This window comes from Apium graveolens, unplaced genomic scaffold, assembly GCF_009905375.1.
Source record: "Apium graveolens cultivar Ventura unplaced genomic scaffold, ASM990537v1 ctg727, whole genome shotgun sequence".
NCBI classification, from domain to species: domain Eukaryota; kingdom Viridiplantae; phylum Streptophyta; class Magnoliopsida; order Apiales; family Apiaceae; genus Apium; species Apium graveolens.
Genome location: NW_027420184.1, coordinates 78,824 through 106,695, shown reverse-complemented (window position 1 = coordinate 106,695; position 27,872 = coordinate 78,824). Strand labels below are relative to the sequence as shown.

The 27,872-nt window shown below is 39.2% G+C and overlaps 2 non-coding genes across 2 annotated transcripts; both read left to right on the top strand.

Moving 5' to 3' along the window:
* The first annotated feature begins 1,172 nt into the window (after window positions 1-1,172).
* On the top strand, window positions 1,173-1,279 carry LOC141703976 (small nucleolar RNA R71). Its single transcript, XR_012567773.1, has one exon. It is a non-coding gene; the product is annotated as a small nucleolar RNA R71 (small nucleolar RNA).
* Window positions 1,280-25,369: 24,090 nt separating this feature from the next.
* On the top strand, window positions 25,370-25,476 carry LOC141703975 (small nucleolar RNA R71). The gene has a single exon (XR_012567772.1). It is a non-coding gene; the product is annotated as a small nucleolar RNA R71 (small nucleolar RNA).
* Window positions 25,477-27,872: the final 2,396 nt, after the last annotated feature.

Below are 27,872 nucleotides of genomic sequence, written 5' to 3'. Positions count from 1 at the left end.
TTGGATCTTCAGTTTTGGTGGTAACTTTTGCTGCAAAACAGCGCTGCATTCTTCTGTGAGAGCAACGGTTTCAAGGTCATCCAGTTTCACCTTCCTTGAAAGAATAGTCTTCATAAACTTCGCATAACTAGGAATTTGTTCTAGAGCCTCAGCGAAAGGTATATTGATGTGAAGTTTCTTGAACACCTCCAGAAACTTCCCGAACTGTCTATCCAGCTTTTGTTGCTGCAATCTCTTAGGAAAAGGTGGTGGAGGATAGAGCGTTTCTCCCCTATATTAGCCTCAGGCAGAGTGTGTTCAACAGTAGTCTTCCTTGGTTCCGCCACTTTCTCCTTTGCTTAGATTTTTCATCTCTAACTTCAGCTTCGACTTCTTTTGCCTTTTCAGCATCAGCTACTTTTCCAGACCTTAAGGTAATAGCCTTGACTTGCTCTTTAGCTTCCTTCCTGCCTGGTACTTCCGTGTCACTGGGAAGAGTGCCAGGTTGACGATTGAGCACTGCATTGGCTAATTGACCGATTTGATTTTCCAAGGTCTTGATAGAAACCGCCTGACTCTTGCACAACAGCTTAAGTTCCTCAAAATCAGCACTAGTAGGTGCAGCTGCACTTCCCTGTTGAGGATATGATTGCCTTGTAGCGTACTGCTGTGGTTGCTGGAATCCAGGTGGGTTAAACTGTTTACTCACTCCTTGCTGATATGGTGGCTGAATAGCATTCTGATTATTCCCCCAGCTGAAATTTGGATGATTTCTGTTGTTAGGATGATAGGTTGCTGGCACAGGCTGCTGTTGTCGCTGATAATTATTCACATACTGAACAGATTCGTTGACAAGAGAACACTGATCCGTAGCATGAGAACCTGCACAAAGCTCACAAACCATAGCTATTTGATTAACTCCATACGTAGCCAAAGAATCAACCTTCATTGATAGCGCTTGGAGCTGGGCTGCAATAGCGGTGGCTGCATCAACTTCCAGAATTCCTGCTACCTTGCCTGACGTCATCCTCTGAGTTGGGTTTTGATGCTCATTTGCAGCCATCGTCTCGATAAGATTAAACGCCTCAGTATAGCTTTTAGCCCATAAGGCGCCTCCAGCTGCTGCATCGAGCATGGGCCGAGATTGGGCCCCCAAACCATTATAAAAACCAGTGATTACCATCCAATCCGGCATTCCATGATGTGGACATTTTCTCAACATTTCCTTGTAGCGTTCCCAAGCCTCGCATATAGATTCTGTAGGTTGCTGCGCAAACTGAGTAAGAGCACTCCTCATAGCAGCAGTCTTTGCCATTGGATAAAACTTCACCAGAAACTTTTGCGCAAGATCTTGCCACGTAGTGATGGACCCAGCTGGTTCAGAATGTAACCAGTCTTTAGCCTTATCCCTCAGTGAGAATGGGAAAAGCCTCAACTTGATAGCCTCATCAGTCATGCCATTATACTTAAAAGTGCTACAGATCTCGACAAAATTCCTTATGTGCATGTTGGGGTCTTCAGTTGCCGCTCCTCCAAAAGAAACAGAATTCTGCACTATCTGAATAGTGCCCAGCTTGATTTTAAAGGTGTTAGCTTGAATAGCCGGATGAAGGATGCTTGACTGAATGTCATCAATTTTAGGCCGAGAAAAATCCATAAGAGCTGGATCAGCTTGAACAATACGATCTCCCATGTTTACTGGTTCTTTCTGCTCAGTTCCTGAATCCGAATCCTCAAAATCTAACTTCTCCGGAGTATCAATAATTTCGTCTTTTCCTTCAGCTGTATCTAAGGTCCTCTTGCGAGCACGAGAACGAGTTTGCATAAACGCTTGCTAAAGTACCTGAAACACAACCGAAAAGAGTAATTAACTACTACGTCCTAATCACTGAGTCCTAATGACCAATGATGGTAAGTACATAAACTAAACAAATACGCCGAGTCCCCGGCAGCGGCGCCAAAAACTTGTTAGGGCGAAATCACGCACTAATATTCACGCAAGTATACGCGTTCCCAAGTAATATAGAATACTTTCTAGTTCGTTCCCTCAGAGACTCAGACTAAGTTATTGTCTAATTAAACTCACTCACCAATGTATGATTACTTCTCAATGTTAAGATAACACTTAAAATTGTTGATTAAATATTAACTATAATTAACTACTTAATTAACCACTTAACTAACACTTCAATTTATCAATAATAAAACACTCATGAGATCACAACTTCATTTACTTCCTTCTATAGCCATAGTTATTACCTTTAACATGTGACAGTGATGATATTAATCGAATAACACGAAACTGATAAAAGCCAACTTTCATTGTACTAATACCATTCTACCAAACATCCACAATCAAGATAGAAGTTGAATAGTCATCAATTATGTTGAGTTCCTATATGTCTACAGAAATTGACAACACAACGATTTAAGCACAAGTTATTCCTTTTGATTACATAGGGCAAATAAAACTGTTAGAGTTACCCACTAATCATGCACAATGTACATGAACCTATGCTAGCATGGCAAGTTCTAAATCTCAAGATCCACCGTCGCTTCACAAGAGATTAACACCCTATCTTATGTGTTCGCGACACACATAAGACGAATACGCACAACCAATACTAGATATCATGCAATCATTGTTAGGGCGAAATCACGCACTAATATTCACGCAAGTATACGCGTTCGCAAGTAATATAGAATACTTTCTAGTTCGTTCCCTCAGAGACTCAGACTAAGTTATTGTCTAATTTAACTCACTCACCAATGTATGATTACTTCTCAATGTTAAGATAATAACACTTAAAATTGTTGATTAAATATTAACTATAATTAACTACTTAATTAACCACTTAACTAACACTTCAATTTATCAATAATAAAACACTCATGAGATCACAACTTCATTATTACTTCCTTCTATAGCCATAGTTATTACCTTTAGCATGTGACAGTGATGATATTAATCGAATAACACAAAACTGATAAAAGCCAACTTTCATTGTACTAATACCATTCTACCAAACATCCACAATTAAGATAGAAGTTGAATAGTCATCAATTATGTTGAGTTCCTATATGTCTACAGAAATTGACAACACAACGATTTAAGCACAAGTTATTCCTTTTGATTACATAGGGCAAATAAAACTGTTAGAGTTACCCACTAATCATGCACAACGTACATGAACCTATGCTAGCATGGCAAGTTCTAAATCTCAAGATCCACCGTCGCTTCACAAGAGATTAACACCCTATCTTATATGTTCGCGACGCACATAAGACGAATACGCACAACCAATACTAGATATCATGCAATCATCACACACTAAAGTATTAAACAATTAACTAAAGAATTCCATAATAAATCCGTTGCAACCCCATGATCACGATTAGCCCATAATAGAACTTATCGCCATCATGGGTTCATATGAAATCATGATAAACAACACAAGAAAATAACAACTAAACTAATTATATTAAAACAGAGTACGTCACAAGAGTAAATAAGTCAAAGCAAGAAAACTAGCATCCAACGTTACAACGAAACAAGAATCACAAGAATATATGCTTCCTCTTCGTTGCTGTGTGCTAAATCGGTTCTTCCTTATCTCCTTCGCTTCTTGCAAAACACAATCTAAAACATAATCCCTCTTAATCTCTGTGAAAAACGTCTCAAATCTACTTATATAATAGTCCCATAAAACTCAGATTACATAGAAGTTGGAAGCCAAACAGAAGTAGAAGTCTAAAATAATATATTTTCCCCGACCCTGCGCGGCCGCTCAGCATTTCTGCGCGGGCGCGCAAGGCTGCTGCGGCCGCTCAGCATTGCTGCGCGGGCGCGCAGGACCCTACTGGAAAATTCCAGGTTTGCTCCGTTTCTTCGCCGTAATCTGCCCGTTCTTTTCCTCTCGCAATGGTGAACACATGCCAAGGCTTATTCTTGATGATTCCTCCTCCGAAATGCAACTAATACCCTGAAATGCATAAACACTAGAAAAACGCATCAAATACACAAAATACTTGATTTCAAGACACCAATTTAAGCCATTTTAAGACGTTCTAAGTGGTATAAAATGCCACTTATCACACCCCAAACTTAAATCGATGCTTGTCCTCAAGCGTCACAGACTCAAAAACAAATAAAAATATGCATGAATGCAATCTATATGAAAATGCAACGATCCCCCTTACTACAATTAACCAACCAAATTGTCACGTCTCAACGAATGCAGTTAGACACTAAAGATCAATAAACTCATGCAAACGGACATACCGCCAGAAACGTGGTGTGTGCAAATGCTTAACAGATATGCTTCGGAACTAGACCAATTACTATGACTAGACTTCCTCAAGGCAATCCTACGATTATACAAAGAATAAAAATTCTAGGCACAAAGTGATATACAACACTACAAGAACTTTGGAGCTTACTACGGAATCGTGCTTTTTATTTACAACTCAAATGCTTATTTGACCGTGCATGAGTGAGGTCCACAAAAGACTTATACAATGGTATCCATGTAACGAGCGTTAGGTTAGCGGATCCCAGACTCTAAAAGCCTTAGGTCACTAGGCACAAAGTCCCCTAAGAACTTAATAACTCGAATACCAAAGAGCCCACTCTTGATCAATTACGCAAATTTTTTTTTTTTTTCTGAGCAAGTGCGTTTCGCTCCATCTTGCTCAACCCTAGACTACTCGCATAACATGCGAGCCGGCTACTAGCCATTTGACGCCTAGCCACAACTAGCAACAAATTCCATTTTTACTCCATTTTTTTTCTTTTTCATGCCTTTACCACTAAGAACCTATTATCAAATTCTAAGCATAATAAATAGATTATCCTCGAAAATAATCAGATCATAACAACAATCTAGTCCTTCAGCATTCTCTAAGACTTAGTGACAATACAAGTGCTTCTAGCATGCATATCAACCTACACAACTTAATATCACTTTAATGCTATCACTACACTCGCATCAATATCACAATTCAGTCGATAAATCATTGCAAAAGGGATCATGGTATATGCATGAGCTATATGATATGACAACAAATAAAGCTATATAAAAAAAACTATATGGCAAAAATTATGCAACTATATGAACTAACTATCATGAATATGCAACTATATGACACACAAAATATTCCTTAACTACCACCCCCAAACTTAAAATCTTCACTGTCCCCAGTGAAGGTAGTAGAAAGGAACACAGGGTATACCTACTCGGAGTCATCATCATCATCACCCTCAGTGGGTGGAGTATCAGGCGGCGGGTATGCAGAGTCCTCACCAAAAACTGGCCACTGGATATCAGCTCCAAGGCCTCGAAAAGCAGTCCCTAACGCAAGGGTGAGCTCCTGAGCAAACCTGCTCTGCGTCTCATACATGGCATCCATCCGCCGTGAAAGCCTCCTATACTGGGCATCACCCATCCCAGCACCCTCCTGAGCTCTCGAAGAACTAGCCTCACCACGCCCTGGCCTGGCCATAGTAGCACCTCGTGCTGGACGCCCTCCTGGAAGACGATAACCCAGCCCATGCTCCTCAGGCTCACCACCGGTCCACTCCTGCATCCCATTCAGAGTGCCAGAATCTATAGGAGCTGCTGGCAACTGCAACTGCTCATGAGCCGGCCAGTTCACTCCTACTGCACGGCATAGCTTTGTAACCGTGGATGCATAAGGGATGTTCATATGCTTTGCTCCCCTCAAAAACTTCAGAATTCCTTGGTAGATAAACTCACCAAGGTCCACATAGTATTCCTCATTCAGAATTCCCCACAACAACTGTGCTCTCTCAACTGTGACCTCGTGTGCATGTGAAGAAGGCAAAATATTAGCACATATAAATGCGTTCCATGCACGGGCATACCTGTTCATGGCGATCGCCGGAAAGTGACGATACTCATTATTGGCTGGACTGCGGTTCCAAACTGTGCCCGGTCGACAGAGAGTCGCACAAATCAAATCCAAGTCAAAATCCTCAGCAGTCTTTTCATTCCAGTTCTCCTCCTCGGGCTTCCTCTCTCGCTGTCCAATCACTCGGCGAATCGCCGCAGGATGATAATCAACCGTCAGCCCCGAACTACAGAAAACCCATTCTTTTCAGCCTTCGCGTTCGCGTAGAACTCGCGAACAACACTCATCGGTACTGCTTCGGGTGACTCACAAAAAGCTATCCACCCCTTCTCTGCAATCATGGGCAACAACTCACCATCCCTCCCTGATGGTAAAAACCCCCTCTCCTTCAGAATCGGCTTCCCCAACAGCCTAGTGTACTCCTCCTCCGCGCTCTGTCAGTTAACCGAGGCCTGCAGCAGTACCCCTTGATGAATCAGCAGTAGGAACTGTGCTGCTGCTGTCAATAGTGCGTGCTCTCTTGGGTGCCATTGATTTGTGAATAAAAGTGTGTAAGAACTGATTTTTGATGTTTATGAGAGGGTTTAAGTGTAGGAAGTTGTGGGAGATATGTAGGATAGGTGTATGTATATATAGGGTGTGGAGTAGGTTAAATTAGATTAGGAGTGGGGTTGAGGGATAAAATCATGGGGTAATGGGAAAAGAATTCGTGGGTTTATGGGCTGTAATGGGTTTTTGTGTTTTTTTTTTTTTTTCTGAACTGTAAAAAAATTTCTGGAACTCGACCCCTGCGCGGCCGCTCAGCATTTCTGCGCGGGCGCGCAGCAAGCTGCGCGGCCGCTCAGCATAGCTGCGCGGGCGCGCAGAGGGTCTCTGGAAAAAAAATTTTCAGCCCCTGTTTTCTTTTGATTTTTTTGTGTTTTTGGATAGGTTATTAACTTCTAAGGGTTCCTGTAACAACAATTCATGGGTTGCCTCCCACGCAGCGCTTCTTTTTCGTCATTAGCTTGACGTTCCGTCCTTTCTCACGTAGTCAACAAAATGGCACTAACCACCTCTCGGTTTGCCATGTCCCCATAGTAGTGCTTCAACCGCTGACCGTTAACCTTGAATGCTTGGTCCGAATCATTCTCAAAAATTTCCACCGCTCCATGTGGAAACACAGTTTTGACAATAAAAGGTCCAGACCACCTTGATTTCAACTTCCCAGGAAAAAGTCGGAGCCGAGAGTTGAATAACAGAACTTGTTGCCCTGGCACAAACAACTTAGGATGTAGCTTCCTATCGTGCCACCTTTCACCTTTTCCTTATACATTTTGTTATTCTCGTACGCTTGAAGTCGAAATTCATCAAGTTCATTAAGCTGAAGCATTCTTTTCTTACCAGCTGCATCTAAATCCAGGTTCAATTTCTTCAATGCCCAGTAGGCCTTATGCTCAAGCTCCGCCGGTAGATGACATCCCTTACCGTACACCAACTGAAACGGTGACATCCCAAGTGGAGTTTTGTATGCTGTTCTGTAAGCCCAAACAGCTTCATCGAGCTTTAAAGACCAATCCTTCCTTGATGGACAAACAACCTTCTCTAGAATGCGCTTTATCTCTCTGTTAGACACTTCCGCTTGACCATTTGTTTGCGGATGATAGGCAGTAGCTACTCGATGATTCACATTATAACGCTGCATCATAGAAGTGAACTTACGGTTGCAAAAATGCGATCCTTCATCACTTATGATTACCCGAGGTGTTCCAAACCTTGTGAAAATTTGCTTATGAAGAAAATTTAGCACTGCCTTTGCATCATTTTGGTAAAGCTTTAACTTCGACCCATTTTGAGACATAATCGACTGCCAGCAAATGTACTGATTATTGCAAGACGAGATAAAAGGCCCCATGAAATCGATTCCCCATACATCAAAGACCTCGACTTCAAGCATCACATTTAATGGCATCTCATCCTTCCTTGACAAATTTCCCACTCTTTGGCAACGATCACACCTTAAAACAAACTGATGAGCATCCTTGAACAAGGTGGGCCAGAAAAAACCTGCTTGCAGAATACGAGCTGCCGTTTTCTCACCTCCATAGTGTCCACCATAAACCGTGGAATGGCAGTCTCGTAATATCCCCTCCGTCTCACAGAACGGGATACATCTCCTGATGATCTGGTCAGCTCCCTGTCTAAACAAATATGGTTCATCCCACATATACCACTTCACCTCATGCAGAAACTTCTTCTTTTGCGCGGATGTCAAATTGGGAGGCATTATATTGCTGACAAGATAGTTTACAATATCTGCAAACCATGGTTCTTCCTCCTGAATTGCAAACAACTGCTCATCCGGAAAAGATTCATTGATTAACGTCCTATCTTGTGAAGTAGAATCGGGATTCTCCAACCTAGAGAGATGGTCAGCTACTTGATTCTCGGTACCTTTTCTATCTTTGATCTCTAACTCAAATTCCTGAAGTAAAAGCACCCAACGAATGAGTCTCGGCTTCGAATCCTTCTTAGAAACCAGATAGCGAATAGCTGCATGATCAGTGAATACTGTCACTTTCGTACCAAGCAGATAAGATCGAAATTTCTCAAAGCCAAAGACTATAGCCAAAAGCTCCTTCTCAGTAGTGGTGTAGTTCAATTGGGCCCCATTTAAAGTCTTACTCGCATAGTAGACCACATGGAAGAGATTTTTCTTGCGCTGTCCCAGAACTGCACCTACCGCATAGTCACTCGCATCACACATCATCTCAAACGGTTCTGTCCAATCTGGTGCTGTAATAACTGGTGCCGTGATCAAACTCTCCTTGAGAGTCTCGAATGCTGCCAAACATTCATCATCAAATTTGAAAGGCACATCTTTCTCAAGTAAATTGCACAACGGCTTAGATATCTTTGAAAAGTCCTTGATGAATCGATAAAAACCCGCATGACCGAGAAAACTACGGATTCCTTTCACTGAATTAGGTGGGGGAAGATTTTCAATGACTCCCACCTTGGCCTTGTCCACCTCCAGACCTTTGCTAGAGACCTTATGCCCAAGGATAATGCCTTCACGCACCATAAAATGACATTTCTCCCAATTAAGCACCAAATTAGTTTCCACGTGTAATAACCCCAATTTTTGGGAAATTTTTGAAACCCTTATGAATAGTGTTTTTGCTGAATGAGAAAACTTTTCATGCCACACTATGTAGGGGTTCTGATATGGATATTCTGAGATTTTATTAGTACTTTATATGGGATATAAGTGTATGTAAAGATCGTCAGAATCCAAATCCGAACACTTTGATTTTTCCCGGAAATACACTAGATACGGAAAGATTTGAGAAAAAGGTAACAGGATAAAAAGGATTTAAATTAAAGGATTATAGGAGAGGATCATAAAAGGAATATAATATATTGAGAAAGGTTAAGGGAACCTAAGTAATAAGATCCCGGGTATGATCCCTCAAACGATAAACGAAAACGAAAGTTAAGCGAACCGTATAACAGATCAGCGGTCATTAGGCAAACGATTAGGAAGTTAATCAAGGGGATTAGTGGGGATGATGTCATCCAACCAATAGAAAGAGGACAAGGAGGGGAGGATGACATCATGAGGATGACACAAGCATGACATGGGAAGGAAGGAGATGTGGTGGCTTTTTAACCACACAAAATCAAGGGCAACTAGGTAATTTACTAAAACAAACACAAAAATCAAACCAACCAAGCCAAGCAAATCATTTTTCATCAAAATCAAAAAGAAACCAAGGCATTGTTCTTCATGCTCTCGGCCAAAACAGAATCAGAACACTAAAACTGCCGTATCTCCTTCATTTCTCACTCAAATATTGTGTTCTATAGCTCATTGGAAAGGTATTGAGATGGCCTACAACTCTTGTTCACAAGTCTCGTCCAAATAATCATGGTAAGACCCTCATTTTTACAGTTCTTTAAATCGGACTTTTAGAAACTTCAAAGCCTAACTTTGTGTTCTTGATTTCTTTGGAAAGATCAAGCTTGTAGGAGGCTCTCTAAGGCTTCCTAGCAACTTAAAACCTCCCTAAGGAAGGTATAAACTTCAAACCCTAGCCTTTACTTTATTTGTTAGTAAGTTTAATGGTTGGTGTTGTGAAATGAGAAGCATGGATTGTGATTATTAGTAGTTTGGTTTGATTTGGAAGTGTTTTGGTAATTGAAGCTTGATTATAGTTCATAGGTCTTGATTGTGGTTGTTTGAGTTGAAAACCTTGGAGATTATGGATTATGGACTGATGTGGTATGGTTTAGGTGAAGTTTTGTTGTATTGATGGTTATGAGTTGGTTGGTGGTTAATTGGAGTAGTTTAAACATTGGTAATCACGTAAACATAGCCGTCGTAACGTCCGATTTTCTTTGGACTGTTTTTGTGCATAACATTAGGACCCGAGAACCCCCTGCTAGATTATGACCACTGCCATGTTTAGATAGCTCATGTTACGAGCTTCGTTTTGATATGTAGTTCATTCGATTCCGATGCACGGTTTAGGAGAAACGACCGTTTCAAGTAACGGCGTTTCGCGAACGAAACTTTTTCCCTCGCCTTACTTTGAAATGTAGGTTAAAGACCAAAAAGGGTTAATTAATGTATGAAACATTTATGGTAAGTGTGTTAGGCAGTTGGTAAGACATTCGTGAAGGAATCGCTTTAAAACTCGTAAAGGTTAAATTATTAAAAATGGTGGAGCCGAGGGTACCCGAGTGACTTAAGCGAATCGGTGAGCGCAAAACAAGCGTTAGAGTCTAAGTTAGTTAAAGTATAGATTTACAAGTGATTTTGGTTTAATTCCAACTTACTTGTTGTTTATAGGTTACCAGACTCGTCCCGAGCCTTTCTCACCCCCAAGTCGCTCAGGCAAGTATTCTATCCGTTTTACTGTTGTTGTGATGTATACACTTGTATATGCATTATCTTGCGATAGATGCATATTGGTTATTTAGCAAATTCTTGCGATATATTGTAGCATGTGATATGGTATATATGCATGCCTGTTTCATATTCTTGAAATATATATCTGTTTGTTCAGTTGATAATACTTATGCTAGAGGATAGCGGTAACTTGCATATACCCTTAGTACAGGGACCCAAAGGTGAAAATATTTTCTAAAACCGGGAGTCGAGGATCCCGAGTAGATTTTGTATATATGGATATATATATATATACTTATATATATATATATATGGTCATAGTTTTCAAAACTATTAATCGAATAAGGTTTATTCGATAACTTTAACTTTATTTTATTATTGAATATTATTTTGAATATTATTCGAAGGCGTATGACTCCTTTATTTTTAATTTGAATATTATTTGAATATTCATTCGAGGACTTATGACTCCTTTTATTTTATTATCTGAATATTATTTTGAATATTCATTCGAGGACTTATGACTCCTTTTATTTTATTATCTGAATATTATTTGAATATTCATTCGAGGGCTTATGACTCAGTTTTATTATAATGAATGAATATTTGAATATTCATTTGAGGATCTATGACTCCGATTATTTGCTGAGATATATTCTTTATTTATTAAAGAATAAGGTGTTAATAATCAAACTTATTTTTGATTATTCAAATAAAGATAATACTTTCATATAAGTATATCTTTGGTTATTTAATACTCGTTTCAAGTATAAGTTTTAATACTTCTACTTCAATTTTTTTATAAAGATTATTCTTTATGGGAATATTATTTAAATAATAATATTCAGTCATTTTCTAAATATTCTGGGGACTGATTTACTTCATTAAATCAGCTTTACTCCAAACACTCTATAAAGTGTTTTCGAGTCTTCAAAATGATTTTTAAAGTCAGAGCGGATCCCAAAACTCATTTTTATATTTAAGATCTTCCTTTTTTAAGGGGATTTAAATACTCGCTCAAAACCTGGGGAATCCGGCTCTGTGGTGTATTTTATATTCGCAACGAGGTTGCAGTTTTGGTAAATGAATTGATTACTTGCCCAATGTTCGGGAAGTAAGCCCATCTAATTGAGTCGGCATAAGCGACAGGCCGGGGTACGGTCTATGAAAGTGTAAGTGGCTGGGTGGCAGTCCATCAACGCGTAAGAGGCCGGGTGGCGGTCCAGCACAAGGTCCTTATGTGGCCAGGGTGATGACGGTGGGGGATTCATCCATCTACTAGTAGAAAAGGTTACTTATTGGTATCTTTGCCTGATCAGCAAGATATCTGGTTTATGCCAAAATTCTTTTCCTTCCAAATTCATTGGATATTGCAACTCTGTTCATACTTTACATGACAGAGGTTTTCAGGAAATGTATGGGAGATATATATGAAATATTTATATATCGGGACTTAATGAAGTATCTCGTAACTTCATTATTTATAATGATATTCAAAGATTGAATCTATTCAAATCTTGTCTTGTAGTCTCATCTATGTGATGAACCTTTGAAACTGGTTATAACTTGAACGGTGGTAGTTCAAGTAGTATTGGGAAAGATATAAGTATATTGGGGTATTTGGTAACCTCATCTTTTAAACTTATATCTAATTAATAATTGTCTTATGAATGACAAAGATTTTCAGAAAAACGTTGAGACAAGGTTAGATATATGAGATCACCTTGCAACGATATTTTTTTATACAGTTATACATGGGACTTTGTGTATATTATGCATGGAAGAGGACTTCCAATATTTTGAAAAGTATATGTATATATACTGAATATTTTGCGACTTCATCGCATTAAGATATCAAACTTGGTTCATTTCTTTTGACCAAGACTTTCATGAGTATTATGAGTAGGCTCATATTTATAATCATTATACATATTATTTTGGTGGGCTTGCTGCTCACCCTTGCTTTATTTCTTCATCACACAACAACAGTTAGGAAAGATGGCCAGACTCCAGCAGACCCAGCGCAAGCGCGTGGGAAGCGTCCCGCGTCTTCCCGTTGATGTTGTAGCTGCTATAGCTGCAGAGGTAGATCTATTGTAGATCAGACCATCTACTTTTGAGAATCAATTATGTATAATTATAACTTGTGGCAGATAATGGCAATTAACTGTAAATTTATCAAGTAATCATTTTGGGTTGTAATAACTTTTAAATTGTGGATTCAAAGACTTGTACTTATTTAAATTTCATCTCTGAGACTATAACGGGTTGTGGTGTGTGTTAGTGTGGGGTCACAGCATAAGGTTATTTATTATTAATTAAGTGAAGTGATATTGTGGAAAGAAAGACCGTGACGACCCGGATCCCCGACCCCGGATCTGGGGGTGTTACAGAAATGGTATCAGAGCAAGCGTTATAAACCTCAGAGATGATGGGACGTTAAGATAATAAGTTCACTAAGATAATAAGAACTCTTGCCAAGTTCATAGTCGGGCTACCTAACGTAGCACTGACAGTTAAAACCCTTATGGGAACCCTTATAAATATCGTGAATAGGAGCGTAGTTCGTTATCGTATATGGTAGCGGGACTCCGAACCTGAGGTTGAGGAGCAACATCGCGATGATTTTATTACTAATTGGAGATCGGATTGTGGATCCGATAGAGTGTCCTAATGCAGGACCGGATGATGTTGATATTGAGGATTAGCGGTTGAGGATGTTGTCCTAGAAGGGATAGTTGCTGAGGAGGATCCCATGGAGGATCCTGACAGGATTGGATAAAGGACCACTGATGAATTGATGACCATGGTTGGTCGACTACCAGAGGTAGGATTGGCCGGTCACTACCGGAGGTTCGTTCAAGTGTAAAGATAGTAGCCCCTTTAACGCGGCTTACTCGTAAGACTGAGAAGTTCGAATGGACAGAGAAATGCGAGAACAGCTTTCAAGAACTGAAGCAGAGGTTGGTGATGGCCCCTATGCTGGCGTTGCCGGATGGAAAAGGAGATTTTGTGAGTGTAGTGACGCTTCGCACAAGGGCTTAGGGTGCTTCTTAGCAGCAAGTAAGGTAATCGCGTGTCAAGACAATTAAGGTAATATGAAATTCGATATCCCCGCCCATGAGCTTAGGCTCGTGGCAATAGTTTTACCCTAAAGATTGGAGGCACTACTTGTATGGAGAGAAGTGCGAGAATTACCTAACCATAGTGCTCTAGTACTTTTACGTAGAAAGAGCTCAACATACGCCAGAGGAGGCGGTTAGAGCTAATCAAGAATTATGATTGGGAGATTCTTTATCATTCGGGGAAAGCCAATGTGGTGGCTGATGCCATTAGTAAAAAGGAGAGACTCAAGATGATAATGTCTTTGGGAGAGTTGATAAGAGATTTTGAGAAAATGGAAATAGTAGTGAAGGTAACCGGAGCCGGTACCGAAAAGCTGTTTGAGATTGCAATAGAGACCGAATTATTGGAAAAGAGCATATTGTGCCAGAAAAAGGTGATGAATGAAGGCAGAGAGCCAACAAAAGATAAGAGGTTAATACGAGAAAGATGATAAGGGAATAATGAGGTATTCCTAGAATTTGGGTTCCAAAGTTCAAGAGCTTAAGATGAGACTTAGATGAAAGCTAGTTTGAGGAATAGATTTAGAGCAAACCCTGACGTGATAGTCAGGGAGGTCGCCATCAAGATAGAAGGAACCCATGACATAATGGAGTGGAAAATGGATTTTAAATTAAAAGATGACCCCAATTATGGGAGTAGGATGAAACATTTCATACTAAGGAAACAAAAGTCGAGTAAGGAAAGGAGACCCGAGATGGTACCCTATACGGCAATTCATGGACCTGTCTAAAGAGAACTTAGACTATTATCCCCAACCACCACCCTGAGGAGACAGTACGGTGAGAAATTCTTTCAGGACCTTTAAGTCGCTAAGCTCTCAGAGTTCCAAGGAACAGGTTGACCTAGCGAGGCAAGAGCCTGGCTAAAGGAAATATAGGAATCATTTGAGATTCTAAATGATTGACGAACCAAAAGACTGTTTTTCACTACCCTCCTAAGAGAGAGACCACCTGCTGGTGAAAGGCCAAGGAAGGCACGGAGCAAGAGATTATAATAAACTGATTTAAGTCCAGTCAATTTTCGGGAAAGTAATTCCCAAAGATAAGGAGATAGTGTAAAAGCTTTAGAGTCAGAACAAAGGCAGACGAGTATGATAAATTATGAATCTAAGTTGTAAAAGTTGTCAAGATTCGTTCTGAGGACACGAATCCAGAATGACGGGATGTTTGAAATCAATGCTTATGTTGTGTTAGTTCATGAAATAATGATAAGGAAGTTGGGTATGAGGAAACCCTAAAGACTCGTAGTAATAGAAATAGAAAAGTAAGTAATCGTCAGGATGAGGGTGATTCACCATGAGTTAAAATTGATGGTTGAGGGCATAAGAGATACATATATATTATCCCCTGTAAGTTGGGAGGATTCGAAGAAACCTTGAGATAGTTCGAAGGATAAATAATGAGACGCGGATAGACTGAGGAGACAAGAAAGTAAGAAATTAAGAAAATTGGATGAAGGAAGTGACCTTCAAGAATGTGAAGTGTAAGACCGGTGGCTTGATACCCAGGAAGGGAGACGCCAGGTATGAAAGATATCCCAACATTGAGATGACTGTTGAGATAAACAACAAAAGTAAATAAGGATTTATTAAGAAGAAGTTCACGTTGAACACGACCAATATCTTCCAGATCATCCATGTGATCATTACCAAATCAGGAAAGAAAAGCGGATAACCATTTTTATCTTTTGGAGGCCATGTGGATTGACCTTAACTTGAATAAGGATGCTATTGTGAAATTCGGTATAGACTATCGAGGTGGAAATGATTGAATAAGATACCCTTATCAGGGATATATGACTTTATTTATCCATGGAAGGATGCTTGTACCTTTTTAAAGGTGGAATTAAGGATAGAACATCGGTAACTTAAAATGAATCCTAGGGGAATGCATAAAGGTTGGCATTTCACCCTTAATAGGGAGTATGAGTTTTGACAGTATGATTGGAAAGGTTAAGGTAACAACAACCTTTAATCAGTGGAGAAATTTTTCAGAAGTATATAGACAATGGTTCTAGTTAGTAAATGGTATTTTGATATGCCCTGTATAGGGAATACAGGAGGAACGATTGAAGGATAACCTTAGAGGTTTTACAAGGAGAAAGGAAATATTAAAATTCTCAAGAATAAAAATGTTGATAAAGGAAATATGACGTAATTATAATGATGCCAAGTGGGGCACGTGTTAAACCACGAGAAAGTATGGATCGAACCAGTAATGGTCGAAATTGTTCAGGGCAATTAGGACTTAAGATAAAAAGATGTTCTAAGTATGATTGAGAGTCAGTCTTGACAGTGAACCTCTAAAGACTGAGGCAATAACTTATGGAAAAATGGTGATATTTTTTTTCCCATGATTTTAAAGGAAACATCTTCACAAGCAGTGATCGGAAATAAGGTAGAAAATTTATTTGGAGGTGGTTAAAATGACATTGACTGTAAGGAAATTTTATATCAGGAAAGGCCAAAGAGGTGGCCGACACTTTAAAGGTAAGAGGATAATTATAGGCGCTTGTGCCAGAGGAATACAGTGATGATGGTTAAAATGTGAAGGTTGAATTATGGTTTGGAAGATTGACATTCCTTCTGATGACTGTGCAATACCCAACCGTAATAGTAGTTGGTAAAGGTTTAATTCGTGTAATCGCCATAACGGGCTATCTATCTTAGGAGGTCCTATCTTGGATAAGCCAGGACCATGTTTCAAAAGGACTAACGAACCTTTGAGTTAAGTCTTCTATTTAAGGCATATGATTAAGAATGGTATTAACCTGCTATCGTTGCTTTGATTGAAACTCTTCTGCAATTTTATCTGCTTCACGTCATGAATGTACGTCAGGATCAGGAGTGTTCTTCATGAATCAAGAACGGTGATCATGTTACCTCCTTAGAAGAATTCGATATGATATGAATGGACTCCGTATGGTTAGCTATTAAAACTTCATGGAAAACGAATGACTACAGTAGGTCAACGGTGGGCCATAGTAATGTAGGAATGATTCTGAGAGTAATGAGCTGATTACTTACAACCGTGAGAGTTGTATTGGAATGGATGTTGAGAGTAAGTACCACTAATCGGGTCGTGGTGGTGTATAAGTTATCATTGATAGACTAATTAAGTCAATTATCTACCTATGATATATTTATTCCTTCTTATCGATAAAGAGTAGTATTACCCATACGAAGAAGGTTGCGGTATAGAAATGGATTCTAGTAACGATGAGGTCTAGAATGAGATCCCAGATTCGATTTTCGATATCGAGGGAGTTTCAAAGGTGATTGTGTATAAGCTCGAGGAAGAGCATGGGTCCATAGAATGATGGACGGAATAGAAATATTTAGGCATGGGAAATACGATGCTATAATACTTGATGCTGATATAAATACGTTTATGTTTTGTTCTCCTATGACAAACCTCTATAATTCAGAGGTAGGTTCCAAGCCAGATATTTTGTGGCAGTATATATATATATTTTTTATTATATACAATTCTCTTCAGTTCGTTCTTTCTCTTCTTTTCATTTCATGTAATCTGAGAAGAACAACCCTTCCAGAAGGGGAGGTATTGCCGAATGACTATCTATCTGTGTGATAGAAGCCTAGTAGGATACCATCTATTGTTTAATTGCTTGTCAAGTACTAAAGGCTGGCCACCTTCTGTACTAACTATGCAATATAACAAGTGTTCATGATCATAGTGATCTCTCAACAAATTCCTTTACTTCTATTTGATTGATCAAATTTTGGAAAATAGAAACAACTGAAAAAGGAGTAATAAAGTGGTGGTAGTATGCGGAATGGAAACACATTCGTGATACTAAGGTTGACGTGGTTATTAAAAGGTTATAGAACGCTAACGAGCAAAAGTATAACTAGTATAATATTAGGAACGGAAGGTAGTAGCGATTACGAACTGGGAAAAAGATGGGTAGTGAGAAGCAAAAGCTCTAATGCTAAAGCTATAATGAGAGTCTGTGCAATAGACTTGAAAGAATTGGAATGATCACTTAACACGGGTTGAGTTTCTTATGACAATAGATCATATGTCAGTATTGAGGTATCGCCTTATGAGATCCTTGAGGGAAGACAATGTCGATCTCCCTTATGTTAGGATGAAGTTGTAGAGCGCAAGATGCTCGGACCCGCAGTAGTAGTCCAAAGGACCAAGGATATAATAGATCTAATCAGAGGACGGCTGGTAGTAGCCCAAGATGGACATAAGAGTATGTTGATTTGACAAAAGAACAAAGATAGAATAGGGGACCTAGTGTGTTAAGGTATCCCCTTGGAAACCCTTGGAAAGGATTGATGAGGTTCGGAAAGAAAGGAAAGCTAAGTCTACAATTTGTTGGACCCTTGGATATATTAAGACGTTTGGGAAGTTAGCATAGGAGCTAGCCCTACCCCCGAACCTGTAGCAAGTTCATAACGTGTTCCACGTATCAATGTTAAGGAAGTGTAATTCGGATGCCAGACAAATAGGGGCATATGAGCGCATAGACATGCAACCAGACGTAACCTATATGGAGCAACCAGGAAGGGTATAGAGTAAAAAGGAACGAGTGCTTAGGAGAAGGGTTATCAAACTAGTAAGAGTTTGATGGTAGAACCACAATGTGGGAAAATTTACTCGAGAGTTAGAAAGTGCAATGCTAAGAGAGTATCCCTATTCACTTTCTATCTGATTCCGGGACGGAATCCTTTTAAGGAGGGGAGACTGTAATAACCCCAATTTTTGGGAAATTTTTGAAACCCTTATGAATAGTGTTTTTGCTGAATGAGAAAACTTTTCATGCCACACTATGTAGGGGTTCTGATATGGATATTCTGAGATTTTATTAGTACTTTATATGGGATATAAGTGTATGTAAAGATCGTCAGAATCCAAATCCGAACACTTTGATTTTTCCCGGAAATACACTAGATACGGAAAGATTTGAGAAAAAGGTAACAGGATAAAAAGGATTTAAATTAAAGGATTATAGGAGAGGATCATAAAAGGAATATAATATATTGAGAAAGGTTAAGGGAACCTAAGTAATAAGATCCCGGGTATGATCCCTCAAACGATAAACGAAAACGAAAGTTAAGCGAACCGTATAACAGATCAGCGGTCATTAGGCAAACGATTAGGAAGTTAATCAAGGGGATTAGTGGGGATGATGTCATCCAACCAATAGAAAGAGGACAAGGAGGGGAGGATGACATCATGAGGATGACACAAGCATGACATGGGAAGGAAGGAGATGTGGTGGCTTTTTAACCACAAAATCAAGGGCAACTAGGTAATTTACTAAAACAAACACAAAAATCAAACCAACCAAGCCAAGCAAATCATTTTTCATCAAAATCAAAAAGAAACCAAGGCATTGTTCTTCATGCTCTCGGCCAAAACAGAACCAGAACACTAAAACTGCTGTATCTCCTTCATCACTCAAATATTGTGTTCTATAGCTCATTGGAAAGGTATTGAGATGGCCTACAACTCTTGTTCACAAGTCTCGTCCAAATAATCATGGTAAGACCCTCATTTTTACAGTTCTTTAAATCGGACTTTTAGAAACTTCAAAGCCTAACTTTGTGTTCTTGATTTCTTTGGAAAGATCAAGCTTGTAGGAGGCTCCCTAAGGCTTCCTAGCAACTTAAACCTCCCAAGGAAGGTATAAACTTCAAACCCTAGCCTTTACTTTATTTGTTAGTAAGTTTAATGGTTGGTGTTGTGAAATGAGAAGCATGGATTGTGATTATTAGTAGTTTGGTTTGATTTGGAAGTGTTTTGGTAATTGAAGCTTGATTATAGTTCATAGGTCTTGATTGTGGTTGTTTGAGTTGAAAACCTTGGAGAGATTATGGACTGATGTGGTATGGTTTAGGTGAAGTTTTGTTGTATTGATGGTTATGAGTTGGTTGGTGGTTAATTGGAGTAGTTTAAACATTGGTAATCGCGTAAACATAGCCGTCGTAACGTCGATTTTCTTTGGACTGTTTTTGTGCATAACATTAGGACCCGAGAACCCCCTGCTAGATTATGACCACTGCCATGTTTAGATAGCTCATGTTACGAGCTTCGTTTTGATATGTAGTTCGTTCGATTCCGATGCACGGTTTAGGAGAAACGACCGTTTCAAGTAACGGCGTTTCGCGAACGAAACTTTTCCCTCGCCTTACTTTGAAATAGGTTAAAGACCAAAAAGGGTTAATTAATGTATGAAACATTTATGGTAAGTGTGTTAGGCAGTTGGTAAGACACTCGCGAAGGAATCGCTTTAAAACTCGTAAAGGTTAAATTATTAAAAATGGTGGAGCCGAGGGTACCGAGTGAATTAAGCGAATCAGTGAGCGCAAAACAAGCGTTAGAGTCTAAGTTAGTTAAAGTATAGATTTACAAGTGATTTGGTTTAATTCCAAATTACTTGTTGTTTATAGGTTACCAGACTCGTCCCGAGCCTTTCTCACCCCAAGTCGCTCAGGCAAGTATTCTATCCGTTATACTGTTGTTGTGATGTAACATTGTATATGCATTATCTTGCGATAGATGCATGTTGGTTATTTAGCAAATTCTTGCGATATATTGTAGCATGTGATATGGTATATATGCATGCCTGTTTCATATTCTTGAAATATATCTGTTGGTTCAGTTGATAATACCTATGCTAGAGGATAGCGGTAACTTGCATATACCCTTAGTACAGGGACCAAAGGTGAAAATATTTTCTAAAACGGGAGTCGAGGATCCCGAGTAGATTTTGTATATAGGATATATATATATATATATATATATGGTCATAGTTTTCAAAACTATTAATCGAATAAGGTTTATTCGATAACTTTAACTTTATTTATATTGAATATTATTTCGAATAATTCGAAGGCGTATGACTCCTTTATTTTATTATTTGAATATTATTTGAATATTCATTCGAGGACTTATGACTCCTTTTATTTTATTATCTGAATTATTTTGAATATTCATTCGAGGACTTAGACTCCTTTATTTTATTATCTGAATATTATTTGAATATTCATTCGAGGGTTTATTACTCAGTTTATATATTTAATGAATATTATTTGAATATTCATTTGAGGATCTATGACTCCGATTATTTGCTGAGATATTCTTTATTTTATTAAAGAATAAGGTGTTAATAATCAAACTTATTTGATTATTCAAATAAAGATAATACTTTCATATAAGTATATCTTTGGTTATTTAATACTCGTTTCAAGTATAAGTTTTAATACTTCTACTTCAATTATTTTATAAAGATTATTCTTTATGGGAATATTATTTAAATAATAATATTCAGTCATTTTCTAAATATTCTGGGGACTGATTTACTTCATTAAATCAGCTTTACTCCAAACACTCTATAAACTGTTTTCGAGTCTTCAAAATGATTTTTAAAGTCAGAGCGGATCCCAAAACTCATTTTATATTTAAGATCTTCCTTTTTTTAAGGGGATTTAAATACTCGCTCAAAAACCTGGGGAATCCGGCTCTGTGGTGTATTTTATATTCGCAACGAGGTTGCAGTTTTGGTAAATGAATTGATTACTTGCCCAATGTTCGGGAAGTAAGCCCATCTAATTGAGTCGGCATAAGCGACAGGCCGGGGTACGGTCTATGAAGTGTAAGTGGGGGTGGCAGTCCATCAACGCGTAAGAGGCCGGGTGGCGGTCCAGCACAAGGTCCTTATGTGGCCAGGGTGATGATCGGTGGGGGATCATCCATCTACTAGTAGAAAAGGTTACTTATTGGTATCTTTGCCTGATCAGCAAGATATCTGGTTTATGCCAAAATTCTTTCCTTCCAAATTCATTGGATATTGCAACTCTGTTCACTTTACATGACAGAGGTTTTCAGGAAATGTATGGGAGATATATATGAATATATTTATATATCGGGACTTAATGAAGTATCTCGTAACTTCATTATTTATAATGATATTCAAAGATTGAATCTATTCAAATCTTGTCTTGTAGTCTCATCTATGTGATGAACCTTTGAAACTGGTTATAACTTGAACGGTGGTAGTTCAAGTAGTATTGGGAAAGATATAAGTATATTGGGGTATTTGGTAACCTCATCTTTTAAACTATATCTAATTAATAATTGTCTTATGAATGACAAAGATTTTCAGAAAAACGTTGAGACAAGGTTAGATATATGAGATCACCTTGCAACGATATATTTTATACAGTTATACACTGGGACTTTGTGTATATTATGCATGAAAGAGGACTTCCAATATTTTGAAAAGTATATATGTATATACTGAATATTTTGCGACTTCATCGCATTAAGATATCAAACTTGGTTCATTTCTTTTGACCAAGACTTTCATGAGTATTATGAGTAGGCTCATATATTGTAAATCATTATACATATTATTTTGGTGGGCTTGCTGCTCACCCTTGCTTTATTTCTTCATCACACAACAACAGTTAGGAAAGATGGCCAGACTCCAGCAGACCCAGCGCAAGCGCGTGGGAAGCGTCCCGCGTCTTCCCGTTGATGTTGTAGCTGCTATAGCTGCAGAGGTAGATCTATTGTAGATCAGACCATCTACTTTTGAGAATCAATTATGTATAATTATAACTTGTGGCAGATAATGGCAATTAACTGTAAATTTATCAAGTAATCATTTGGGTTGTAATAACTTTTAAATTGTGGATTCAAAGACTTGTACTTATTTAAATTTCATCTCTGAGACTATAACGGGTTGTGGTGTGTGTTAGTGTGGGGTCACAGCATAAGGTTATTTATTATTAATTAAGTGAAGTGATATTGTGGAAAGAAAGACCGTGACGACCCGGATCCCCGACCCCGGATCTGGGGGTGTTACACCACGCATTTTTGAGTACGGCGCGCAGATTATTCAAGCATTCATCATATGAGTGTCCAAAGACGGAGAAGTCATCCATGAACACTTCGACGTTATTTCCAATCATGTCAGAGAATATAGCCATCATACATCTCTGAAAGGTGGCCGGGGCGCCACATAACCCAAACGAAACTCTACGAAAAGCAAATGTGCCAAATGGACAAGTGAAGGTAGTCTTTTCCTGATCCTCTGGTGCAATACAAATCTGATTATACCCGGAATACCCATCCAGAAGACAAAAATACTCATGTCCCACCAATCTGTCCAGCATTTGATCAATGAATGGGAGAGGGAAGTGATCCTTTCTTGTGGCTTTGTTCAATTTTCTATAATCCATGCATACTCTCCATCCTGTAACTGTTCGAGTAGGGATGAGCTCATTCTTTTCATTTGCGACCACAGTGATACCTCCCTTCTTAGGAACACATTGTACAGGGCTCACCCACGAGCTGTCAGAAATAGGATAAATGATGTCTGCATCTAGCCATTTCAGAATTTCTTTCTTCACCACCTCCTTCATGATTGGGTTCAGTCTTCGCTGCTGTTCCACAGTTGGCTTACTACCTTCCTCTAACAGAATTTTATGCATACAATATGAGGGACTTATCCCCTTGATGTCTGCTATAGTCCATCCTATAGCCGATTTGAATTCTCTCAAAATCCTTAAGAGCTTGTCTTCCTCACTACCTGAAAGGTCAGCTGAAATAATAACAGGTAACGTAGATGAATCACCTAAAAAGGCATACCTCAAGTGTTCAGGTAATGGTTTGAGCTCTAAGGTAGGCGCTTCCTCTATTGATGGTTTGAGCTTCCCTTCAGCGTTCTTGAGGTCAGAAGTACCAAGAGATTCAAATGGTATATCTAGCTTTCGCTTCCAGGGAGAAGCGTTCAGATATTGTAATTGCTCATTGCTATCTTCATCATCACTGTCAAATTCCCCCACTAAGGCCTTTTCCAATGCATCAGACATTAGCATGTGATCGAGTTCCGAAGTAACCGCAGAATCAATCACATCCAATTTTAAGCACTCCTCATCTTCTGTAGGGAATTTCATTGCCTTGAATACGTTGAAGGTCACATCCTGATCTTGAACCCGCATAGTAAGTTCTCCTTTTTGCACATCTATCAAGGTACGACCAGTTGCCAAGAAAGGCCTCCCCAAGATTATGGGAATCTTTTTATCTTCCTCAAAATCCAGAATAACAAAATCAGCAGGAAAGAAGAGCTTATCCACCTTGACGAGCACATCCTCAACTATGCCCCTTGGGTAAGTAATGGAACGGTCCGCCAATTGTAGCGACATGTATGTGGGTTTTGGATCAGGTAGGTCCAGCTTTTTAAAGATCGACAACGGCATCAGATTAATGCTTGCTCCCAAATCACAAAGGCACTTGTCAAAAGTTAGATTGCCAATGGTGCAAGGAATGGTGAAGCTTCCTGGATCTTTCAGTTTTGGTGGTAACTTTTATTGCAGAACCGCGCTGCATTCTTCCGTGAGAGCAACGGTTTCAAGGTCATCTAGTTTTACCTTCCTTGAAAGAATAGTCTTCATAAACTTCGCATAACTAGGCATTTGTTCCAGAGCCTCAGCGAAAGGTATATTGATGTGAAGTTTCTTGAACACCTCCAGAAACTTCCCGAACTGTTTATCCAGCTTTTGTTGCTGCAATCTCTTAGGAAAAGGTGGTGGAGGATAGAGCTGTTTCTCCCCTGTATTAGCCTCAGGCAGAGTGTGTTCAACAGTAGTCTTCTTTGGTTCCGCCGCTTTCTCCCTTTGCTTGGATTCTTCATCTCGAACTTCAGCTTCGACTTCTTTTGCCTTTTCTTTCAGCATCAGCTACTTTTCCAGACCTTAAGGTAATAGCCTTGACTTGCTCTTTAGCTTCCTTCCTTCCTGGTACTTCCGTGTCACTGGGAAGAGTGCCAGGTTGACGATTGAGCACTGTATTGGCTAATTGACCGATTTGATTTTCCAAGGTCTTGATAGAAACCGCCTGACTCTTGCACAACAGCTTAAGTTCCTCAAAATCAGCACTAGTAGGTGCAGCCGCACTTCCCTGTTGAGGATATGATTGTCTTGTAGCATACTGCTGTGGTTGCTGGAATCCAGGTGGGTTAAACTGTTTACTCACTCCTTGCTGATATGGTGGCTGAATAGCATTCTGATTATTTCCCCAGCTGAAATTTGGATGATTTCTGTTGTTAGGATGATAGGTTGTTGGCACAGGCTGCTGTTGTCGCTGATAATTATTCATATACTGAACAGATTCGTTGACAAGAGAACACTGATCCGTAGCATGAGAACCTGCACAAAGCTCACAAACCATAGCTATTTGATTAACTCCATACGTAGCCAACGAATCAACCTTCATTGATAGCGCTTGGAGCTGGGCTGCAATAGCGGTGGCTGCATCAACTTCCAGAATACCTGCTACTTTGCCTGATGTCATCCTCTGAGTTGGGTTTTGATGCTCATTTGCAGCCATCGTCTCAATAAGATTGTACGCCTCAGTATAGCTTTTAGCCCATAAGGCGCCTCTAGCTGCTGCATCGAGCATGGGCCGAGATTGAGCCCCCAAACCATTATAAAAACCAGTGATTACCATCCAATCCGGCATTCCATGATGTGGACATTTTCTCAACATTTCCTTGTAGCGTTCCCAAGCCTCGCACATAGATTCTGTAGGTTGCTGCGCAAACTGAGTAAGAGCACTCCTCATAGCAGCAGTCTTTGCCATTGGATAAAACTTCACCAGAAACTTTTGCGCAAGATCTTGCCACGTAGTGATTGACCCAGCTGGTTCAGAATGTAACCAGTCTTTAGCCTTATCCCTCAGTGAGAATGGGAAAAGCCTCAACTTGATAGCCTCATCAGTCACGCCATTATACTTAAAAGTGCTGCAGATCTCGACAAAATTCCTTATGTGCATGTTGGGGTCTTCAGTTGCCGCTCCTCCAAAAGAAACAGAATTCTGCACCATCTGAATAGTGCCCGGCTTGATTTCAAAGGTGTTAGCTTGAATAGCCGGATGAAGGATGCTTGACTGAATGTCATCAATTTTAGGCCGAGAAAAATCCATAAGAGCTGGATCAGCTTGAACAATATGATCTCCCATGTTTACTGGTTCTTTCTGCTCAGTTCCTGAATCCGAATCCTCAAAATCTAACTTCTCCGGTGTATCAAGAACTTCGTCTTTCTCCTCAGCTGTATCTAAGGTCCTCTTGCGAGCACGAGAACGAGTTTGCATAAACGCACTAAAGTACCTGAAACACAACCGAAAAGAGTAATTAACTACTACGTCCTAATCACTGAGTCCTAATGACCAATGATGGTAAGTACATAAACTAAACAACTACGCCGAGTCCCCGGCAGCGGCGCCAAAAACTTGTTAGGGTGAAATCACGCACTAATATTAACGCAAGTATACGCGTTCGCAAGTAATATAGAATACTTTCTAATTCGTTCCCTCAGAGACTCAGACTAAGTTATTGTCTAATTTAACTCACTCACCAATGTATGATTACTTCTCAATGTTAAGATAATAACACTTAAAATTGTTGATTAAATATTAACTATAATTAACTACTTAATTAACCACTTAACTAACACTGCAATTTATCAATAATAAAACACTCATGAGATCACAACTTCATTATTACTTCCTTCTATAGCCATAGTTATTACCTTTAGCATGTGACAGTGATGATATTAATCAAATAACACAAAACTGATAAAAGCCAACTTTCATTGTACTAATACCATTCTACCAAACATCCACAATTAAGATAGAAATTGAATAGTCATCAATTATGTTGAGTTCCTATATGTCTACAGAAATTGACAACACAACGATTTAAGCACAAGTTATTCCTTTTGATTACATAGGGCAAATAAAACTGTTAGAGTTACCCACTAATCATGCACAACGTACATGAACCTATGCTAGCATGGCAAGTTCTAAATCTCAAGATCCACTGTCGCTTCACAAGAGATTAACACCATATCTTATATGTTCGCGACGCACATAAGACGAATACGCACAACCAATACTAGATATCATGCAATCATCACACACTAAAGTATTAAAAAATTAACTAAAGAATTCCATAATAAATCCGTTGCAACCCCAGGATCACGATTAGCCCATAATAGAACTTATCGCCATCATGGGTTCATATGAAATCATGATAAACGAACACAAGAAAATAACAACTAAACTAATTATATTAAAACAGAGTACGTCACAAGAGTAAATAAGTCAAAGCAAGAAAACTAGCATCCAACGTTACAACGAAACAAGAATCACAAGAATATATGCTTCCTCTTCGTTGCTGTGTGCTAAATCGGTCTTCTTCCTTATCTCCTTCGCTTCTTGCAAAACATAATCCCTTCTTAATACTCTGTGAAAAACGTCTCAAATCTACTTATATAATAGTCCCATAAAACTCAGATTACATAGAAGTTGGAAGCCAAACAGAAGTAGAAGTCTAAAACAATATATTATTTTCCCCGACCGTGCGCGGCCGCTCAGCATTTCTGCGCGGGCGCGCAAGGCTGCTGCGCGGCCGCTCAGCATTGCTGCGTGGGCGCGCAGGACCCTACTGGAAAATTTCCAGGTTTGCTCCTTTTCTTCGCCGTAATCTGCCCGTTCTTTTCCTCTCACAATGGTGAACACATGCCAAGGCTTATTCTTGATGATTCCTCCTCCGAAATGCAACTAATACCCTGAAATGCATAAACACTAGAAAAACGCATCAAATACACAAAATACTTGATTTCAAGACACCAATTTAAGCCATTTTAAGACGTTCTAAGTGGTATAAAATGCCACTTATCACGTATGTATATGTATTTATCTGTGTGTGTGTATATCGTGTCATGTGTGTGTTCAGGTGCGAAGTGTGTGTGTGTTTTGGGGTGGTGATGGATGAGGTTTCGCAGTTGTTGCTCTGTTTTTCCGGTCAATTATTCCGGCTTCTTGTGCTATTTTCCGATTGGGATTGTTTGGTTACTGTTGGATATATTTTATTTCATATCCGCAGAAATTATTTGATTTTTATTTATGAAATAAAATATTTCGTGCGGGAATTGTTAGTAACTAATCGGTGAAATCCGCGT